The sequence below is a fragment of the Urocitellus parryii genome, chromosome 2, assembly GCF_045843805.1.
Source record: "Urocitellus parryii isolate mUroPar1 chromosome 2, mUroPar1.hap1, whole genome shotgun sequence".
Classification (NCBI taxonomy): domain Eukaryota; kingdom Metazoa; phylum Chordata; class Mammalia; order Rodentia; family Sciuridae; genus Urocitellus; species Urocitellus parryii.
The window spans coordinates 77230073-77237928 of record NC_135532.1 but is presented as its reverse complement, the minus strand read 5'-3'; the positions used below and the strand labels follow the sequence as shown (position 1 = coordinate 77237928).

At 37.0% G+C, this 7856-nt stretch overlaps 1 pseudogene; it reads right to left on the bottom strand.

Moving 5' to 3' along the window:
• Positions 1 to 277: 277 nt before the first annotated feature.
• Positions 278 to 3442, bottom strand: LOC144253367 (thyroid receptor-interacting protein 11 pseudogene; annotated as a pseudogene).
• Between the last annotated feature and the right edge of the window lie 4414 nt (positions 3443 to 7856).

Below are 7856 nucleotides of genomic sequence, written 5' to 3'. Positions count from 1 at the left end.
TCCACCAGGTCCAACCAAGTCCAGCTGGGTTAATAAGAGTCACAGCTTCCAAATGGGGAGCCAAGAATGGCTGAATTCTGTTGCATATTTAAAACTTCCTGGTACTTTTACACATGGCTTTCTCCTTTCTGGTGAGTCTAAAAGTTTCAAGATATGATCAGAAATTTTTCTTTGTAGAACAGCTGGATGAGATTCTGTTTCCAGAAATTGAACCAAAAGTCCTGAAAAAGAACTTTTAAGCCCAGTTTGCTCAGCTGGTCTCAAAGGTATGTTGGGGTCACTTTTGGATCTTCCCATTCAAAATGCAAATCCTTGTTCTCTTTTCCATAATGCAGGTCTGGAGTTGCTGCTGGAGGTCAAGGACATCCTAGGTGTATGAAACTAGAGACATTCTATCAGGAAGAGCTCCTCTCTCCATGTCTTTCTGCTGGATAATTTGAGTGAGTTTCTCAACCTCATCTGTAGACAGCTGATCTATCTGTTTGGTTAAAGACATATTCTTTGAATTCTGAAGTTTAATCTCAAGTATTCGTTCTTTGACTCTTTTCACAAAATTTTCCATTTTGGCTTTACATATGGCAAGGTTTTCACTCCTATTTTCTGTATTAAGGCTTTTCACTTTTGTTTCTTGAAAACTATCAGCATTCTCTGTTTGAATATCCTGTCTCTCTTCATGCCCCTGGGCTTTTATTTGCTCAATGATTTTCTGCAAATTCTTAATTTCCTTGTCTTTTTGAAAAAACAGTTGAGTATGTGCAGCCTTCATCTGCTCATACTGGTATTTAAATTTATCCATTTCCTCCTTCTGCTCCTGTAGTGAATGAAGTAGTTGCATGTGACTCTGGTTTTGATCTTCAATGACCTTTTGATGATGTGTAACTTCCTCTTCCAGATGATTCTTGATGATATTGAGTTGAGATACCTCAGATTCTAGTTCTGTGATATTATCAAGGGTTTTAGGCTCAGCCACAGCTACAACTCGATTCTGCTGTTCCCTAATTCTTTCCAATTCTTCTTGCAGATGAGTGTTTTCTTCTTTCATGGAGCTGAAACTTCTGTCTTTTGCCTCTATGGTCTGCCTTAAAGTTTCATTTTGTTTTAAGGCCTGAGAACACTTATCTAAATCCTTTTGCAGTGCTGAATTTTCTTGTTTGAGTTGGTCAATAAAAACTTCTTTCTCATTTATAAGTTGCATCAATTGCTTCTGTTCTTCTAAACGAGATGCCAACATTTCCTTAGTTACTTTTTGATCAGTAGCCATTTGCTCAATATTCTTTTTGAGTCCTGCTATTTCAAAGTCTTTCTCTTGACTGAGTTGCACTACACGCTCCTGTTCCAGCTGTAAGGCAGAGGTATTCCAATTACATACATTTGAGAGTTCCTGAATTGTCTGCCTGTAACTGTTTGCTTCTTCCAACAGTCTCTTTTTGGCCTGACCCAGTTCTACTTGTATCTGTACTTTCTCTCTTTTCAGCGTCTCAATAATAATATCTTTTTCTAGAGAAATTTGGTTATTACCAGCAATAGATTCTTCCAACTGATGCCTTACATCTTCACATGCTGAAATCAACTTGTCATTTTCCGTTTTGAAATCAAAAGCAACTTTTTTAAAATTTTCATTGAGCTGTTCTACTTCTGCAAGATTTTGCTTCAAGTTTGTAATTTCGACTTCCCTTTCTTTAAGCAAGTCATCCTTAAAATTTCTGTTAGAGTCTTCGTTAACAGCATGTCTTAACTTGTTCCGAACTCTACATAATTCCTCTTCCTTTTGGCTAATGTGTTCCTTAAGTTCCAGGTTTTCCTGCTGGATGTTTAAACTACTTTTCTGTGACTGACTTAGCTGACCTTCTAAATCTTTGACTTTATCTTCAAGCTTCTGCTTGGTTAAATGCAAATCACGGAGGCTCAGTGCACTCTCAGTTAACTTTTCTTTCTGCACATGCAACTCTTTAGTTATGTCCATATTATCCTCCTCAAGTTGATGAACTCTCTCTTTTTCATCCTCTAGATTTTGTTTCAACTTCTTGATTAGACCATCTCCTTCATTTTGCTGTTTTGATAGCTTATCTATTATCAAATTCATGTGCTTTGTATCTTCCTGGTGCTCATTTTTCAGTTCTTCTAACTGAGCTATCAGCATTTCCTTTTCATTAATACTCTCATTCAGTTCTTGCTCCTTAGCCTCCAAGTTCAGTGTTAACTCATGTATTTGTACGTTTAAATTCATGTCATTTGAAGCCTTACTTTTAAGGACTTCACATTCCAAGCTAAGTTTGCAAAGTGACATCTGAAGTTCTTCCTTTTCTTGACTCAATAATGACTTCTCTTTTTCTAAAACTTGGACATGCATTTGAAGTTTCAGATTGTCTTCAGCAAGACTGGTATCCTGCCTTAAACTACTCAGTTTCATTCTTTCATTATGAGTATCAGACAGGGCTTGTTGTAGACTGAACAATTCTCGCACTGATGAACTCTGTGGAGGAATTGTTCCCTTTTCTGCCACAGGATCACTGTCCTCCATCACAGAAGGCTGCAATTTACTATATTCCAGTTTTAAGTTTTCACATTCTTCAATTATTTGTTGCTTTTCCACACTGAGAAGCTCTTTTTCTCCCTTCAGGACATCTCTGTCGTGTTCTGCAGAAGATAATTTTTTCTTTATGTCTTTTATTGTATCCTCAAGTTCTTTGATTCTTTTTATGGACTCTAGTTTTTCACTTTGTAGAACCTGAATCATGTTTTGCATCTCCCAGACATGAGACTCATCAGTTACTGTAACTCTTGAGTCACCTTGGTGTAACAGCTTTTCAAGTTCTGCAAACCGTCCTTCATAGTCATTTGACTCCTGTTGATGCTGGTGATTTAACTCCGCCAATTTCTGTTGATGTGCATTCTGCAAAACAGACATTTCATGTTGGTGATGATCCATGTCCTGACTTCGGTTTTGCTCCAGGACCTTAATAGTATGTTGTAGTTTGTAGATTTCACTTAGTCCACAACCAAATGAACAAGGTGCTTTGGTTGCTGGTACACCACCCACTCCTGAAGGTATTGACTGAGCAGCTGACTGCCTGCTCAACAATTGCTTCTGTACTGCCATCTGGCTTGCTTGAAGATGGCTGATTTCTACCTGTTTCTGTTGCAGCTGATTTTGGTAACTTGTAGATTGAAGGTTTATTTGAAACTGTGATACTTCATCATTTTTTTCCAGATCAGTACAATACTTTTCAAGTCTTGTATTCTGGGATCTCAAACTTGATTCTGTGGCTTCAATTTTCTTTCTCCGACAAGGAAGAGAACCGGCTTCCACAGCTTTGGAGACCTCCACAGGCATATCTATGGTGCAGCTGGAGACTTGGCCAGTGGGGGAAGCCAAGCTGCCTCCCTCCTGACCCAAGGACTGGCCCAAGCCGAAGCCTAGGCCTCTAAACCACGAAGACATTGCTAGAGCTTCAGAGAGCCCTCAGCTCTGCTCCAAACACCACTCTATGGCCATCCACCTTCCAGCTGAATGTCCTGAAGTGTTGCTAAGGTCAATTATGACCAAAGCATTCAGAATTCCGGGCAGCACAGGGTTCCTGCCACCCTTGGTGCTCTGCCTTAAACAGAGGCCTGGCTTGGGCTTTGACCAGGAACTTGCCGCCAGGGGCTCAGTCACCCCTGCGGGGCCTCTGCTCCCTCCCTGGACTTTCAGCCCTCTGGTTGGGTGAATTCTCCCTCAGAGTTAGTGACTCCCCCAGCTCTGTGGGCTGCTCTTGCCACCTCCATGCTGGCCACCAGAACACCCCCATGTGAGAGCCTTTACCCTGTCTTGGAGGTCTGAACTTGAAGTTCTGTCCTCAAGGACTCAAGTTCTGTTTTCTATGCAATCTAATCTGTTAGTGATAGCTTCCAGTGGAATTTTATATATATATATATATATATATATATATATATATATATATATATGAGACACTGGAATACATTACAATTCTTATTAGACATTTAGAGCACACTTTTCCACATATCTGGTTTTATACAAAGTTTTGCACACCAATTCATGTCTTCATACACGTACTTTGTATAATAATCATCATAACATTCCACCACCATTTCTAACCCTATGCCCCCTCCCTTACCCTCCCACCCCTCTGGCCAATCTAGAGTTCCTCTATTCCTCCCATGCTCCCTCTCCCTATCCCACTGTGAATCAGCCTCCTTATATCAAAGAAAACATTTGGCATTTGGTTTTTCAGGATTGGCTAACTTCACTAAGCATTATCTTCTCTAACTCCATCCTATTACCTTCAAATGCCATGATTTTATTCTCCTTTATTGCTGAGTAATATTCCATTGTATATATATGCCACATTTTTTAATCCATCTATTGAAGGGCATCTAGTTTGGTTCCACAGTTGAGCTACTGTGAAGTATGATTTGTATCTTTCATTTCCAGGAGTTATGACTGGTTTCTTTTCAATATTTTTGTTTCTTTATTGAAGTGATTTTTATCTCCAATATTAGCTTTCTTTATTCATTGCTTAGATGTTCTTGTAGTTTAACATTTTAATAATCATTTTTTATAATCTTTGTCTGATATTTCATCTACTTCCATATGTTTGGGATCCTTTGTTGGCACATTCTGAATTTTGGAGGAGATTTCTTGGCCTATTTCCTCATGTTTTCAGAGGTCTTGGTTGGACTTGTGCATCAGTTGAGATGGATTCTCCTTCCTCTTTTAAGTCGTCTTGTGGATAGTTATCTTTTTTGCTTTATGAGCAGATATCCCAGAGTGCAACCTGCGGTGCCATCTGTGATTGCTCCTCCTTGGAACTTGTTTTTGTTTGTTTGTTTGTTTGGGGGTTTTGGTTTTGTTTCCCCAATTCTCTGCCCTTGAAGTAATGTGAAGGCTCAGGTGGGGCTAGATTATCATGTGTGGAGTGAGATTTGCTGTTACTTACTTGGCTGAGTTGTGAGTATTATTCCACAGCAAGATCTCAACTCTGTGAACTTGAAATGTCCCAATCACTTTCCAGCCCCTCTTACAGGAAGTGGCAGCCAGGAATAGCACTACTGTTAGTAACAGATGTACAGTTTCTGCTGTCCACTTTGACATCTATAGCAATAATTGCCACCTATATAAGAATGTTGAGATGAGCATCAGTACCATCAATACCAAAAATAAAAAATCATGAACTCAATCAAGAATTAAGCAGCTATGTCTACTATGTTGTGTATTCTATCAATAATCACAACAACATGAATGGGGTAAGAATTACATTAACTATCTAATTCTATTAGGCAGTGGAATTAAAATTTTCTAAATAAAGAGAAAATAGGGTAGGAAGGAAAGAAAAGTTTGAAATACGTTAAGCAAACAAAAGAGAGTCAGGAGATAGGTAGCTGATGTTGACTATAAAGAAGGAATTACAAAAAAAAAAATTAACTAAAAGTCGTCAAAATACCAAAGAAGAGAGGAAGCATGAAAATTTAGTATTGGGGTGGAGAGAAACTAAAGAAGTGGGATTAAGGACAAAAAAACAATATACAAACAAACAAGCAAATATAACATCAAAACAGTTCAAACCTATATATAATTATATCCCACACAAGTCAAAACAAAGCTAAATTATAAACAGATGCAAAAGAAAGCAATTAAATGAAAGTAAAATTACATAAATATTTTTTCTAACCTACACACACACACATACACACACACACACACACTTCAAAACTTCCAGAATAAAAAGAAATTAAAAATAAATAAAATACAAGAATTAGTCAGCCACAGGAATATGGTTTATTTGTCCCAGAGCTAATAAGGAAAATGTGTATTATATGGTATAAACTATGTAATTGCTAATACACACATCATAATTTAGGCAAATAAGTTCAAGAACTCCAAACTCTCTGAAAGTTCATGCATTCTTTGAATCTGAATTAAAAATATAGCAATCTTTAATAAGGTAGGCACTAGAGTGACACAAATAAAATATGAAAGTCAAGTATAAATAATTGTAAAAATACATATAACCAATAGTATGAACTCATTGAATGGGTTAAGAGAAAAATACATTATGAAACATCAGGAATAATATATCTAATTAAAGTAGCTATGGTTGAGTTTCAAGGAGCTAGAAATATTTAGCCATGTCCAAATCAAGCACTGTTTTCTCTGGGCTAATTATTTCCAGTTCTTCTCTCATAACTTAGTGGCTTAAGTTCAAGCACTTTCACCATCCTACTCACATCTCTTTGGATATATTCTGCCTTAACATACTCCTATAGAAAATGAATGATAACAAATGATAGTTGAAGAATAGCCCGATTGGCTGCTTATAGAATAGGCCCAATCTATATTGTACTGGGGAGGCCATTTTGTAATAATGCAGCCTAAATTGAGAAGTGCTTTGTAGTATAGTCATATTGTATTGCTCACTCATATTAAACTCATTCTCCTAATCCGACAGATTACATTGGCATACACAGGTTACTCTCCAGCATATGCTGGAACATGGATCTCTTACTGTCATTTTATAACTTATTTCTTACTTGCTCATCCTAGACCTTTTGGAATAGTGAATAGAATATGACATTTGAGAATAAAATTTGGTTGAGAATAGTGAATATTTTATGTTGAAACTAAATAGGGTCTGCATGGGAAAATAAATTTTGAGGATATTCTCATTATCATATATGTTCTTTCTACAACATCTTCAAAAACAGAGAGTATATTCTTCAAAAAGATGAATTATACTCAAGAGGCAGAGTCAGTAGAAGTCCATGTTCCAGAAAAAAAAAATGTAAAAAGGAAAATGGAGATGGGAATGTGGATTACTTGTAGAGCATTCTTGTGTTCAATCATTAGTACCACAAACCACCACCAGCACAACAACAAAAAGCAACAACAAAAAAGCATAATTCCAAGAGTTTGTATTTATTGAGACTTTACTGTGAGCCACAGTAACACTGTGAAGTAGATCACAAATGTATTTTAGAGATTATTTTAGATTACTTAGATTAATAAATAATTTAGATTATTTTAGGAATAGATTATTTGCTGTGATTCTTACATAACAAATTTTTAAAATTTATTTTTAATTTTTTTATTTGTTCCAAGTAGTTATACATGACACTAGAATGCATATTGAACATTATACATAAGTATAACTTCTCATTCTTCTGGTTGTACATTATGTAGAATTATACCAGTCATGCAGTCATATATGCACATATGGTAATAATGTCTGAATCATTCTACTATCCTTCCTACCTCACCTCACTCCCCTCTGTCTAATCCAAAGTTCCTCTATGCTTCCCTACCCTACTCCCTTACTGTGGGTTAGCATCCACATATCAGAAAACATTCAGCATTTTGTTCCTTGGAATTGGCTTATTTCACTTACTATCATATTGTCCAGCTTCATCTATTTACTAGCAAATGCTATAATTTCATTCTTGTTGAAGGCTGAATAATATTCCATTGTGTATATATACCACATTTTCTTTATCCATTCATCTACTGAAGGACATCTAGGTTGTGTTCACAATTTAGCTATTGTGGATTGTGCTGCTATGAGCATTGATGTGGCTGTGTCCCAGTACTATGCTGTTTTTAAGTCCTTTGAGTATAGACTGGGGAGTGGGATAGCTGTGTCAAATGGTGGTTCCATGCCCAGCTTGCCAAGGAATCTCAATATTGCTTTCCAAATTGGCTGCACCAATTTGCAATCCCACCAGCAATGTATGAGTGTGAATTTTTCCCCACATCCTCACCAACACTTATTGTTGTTTGTATTCTTAATAGCTGCCATTCTGACTGGAGTGAGACAAAATCGTAGAGACTCATGCTATGTAGCAGGCAAAGAGATGGGTCC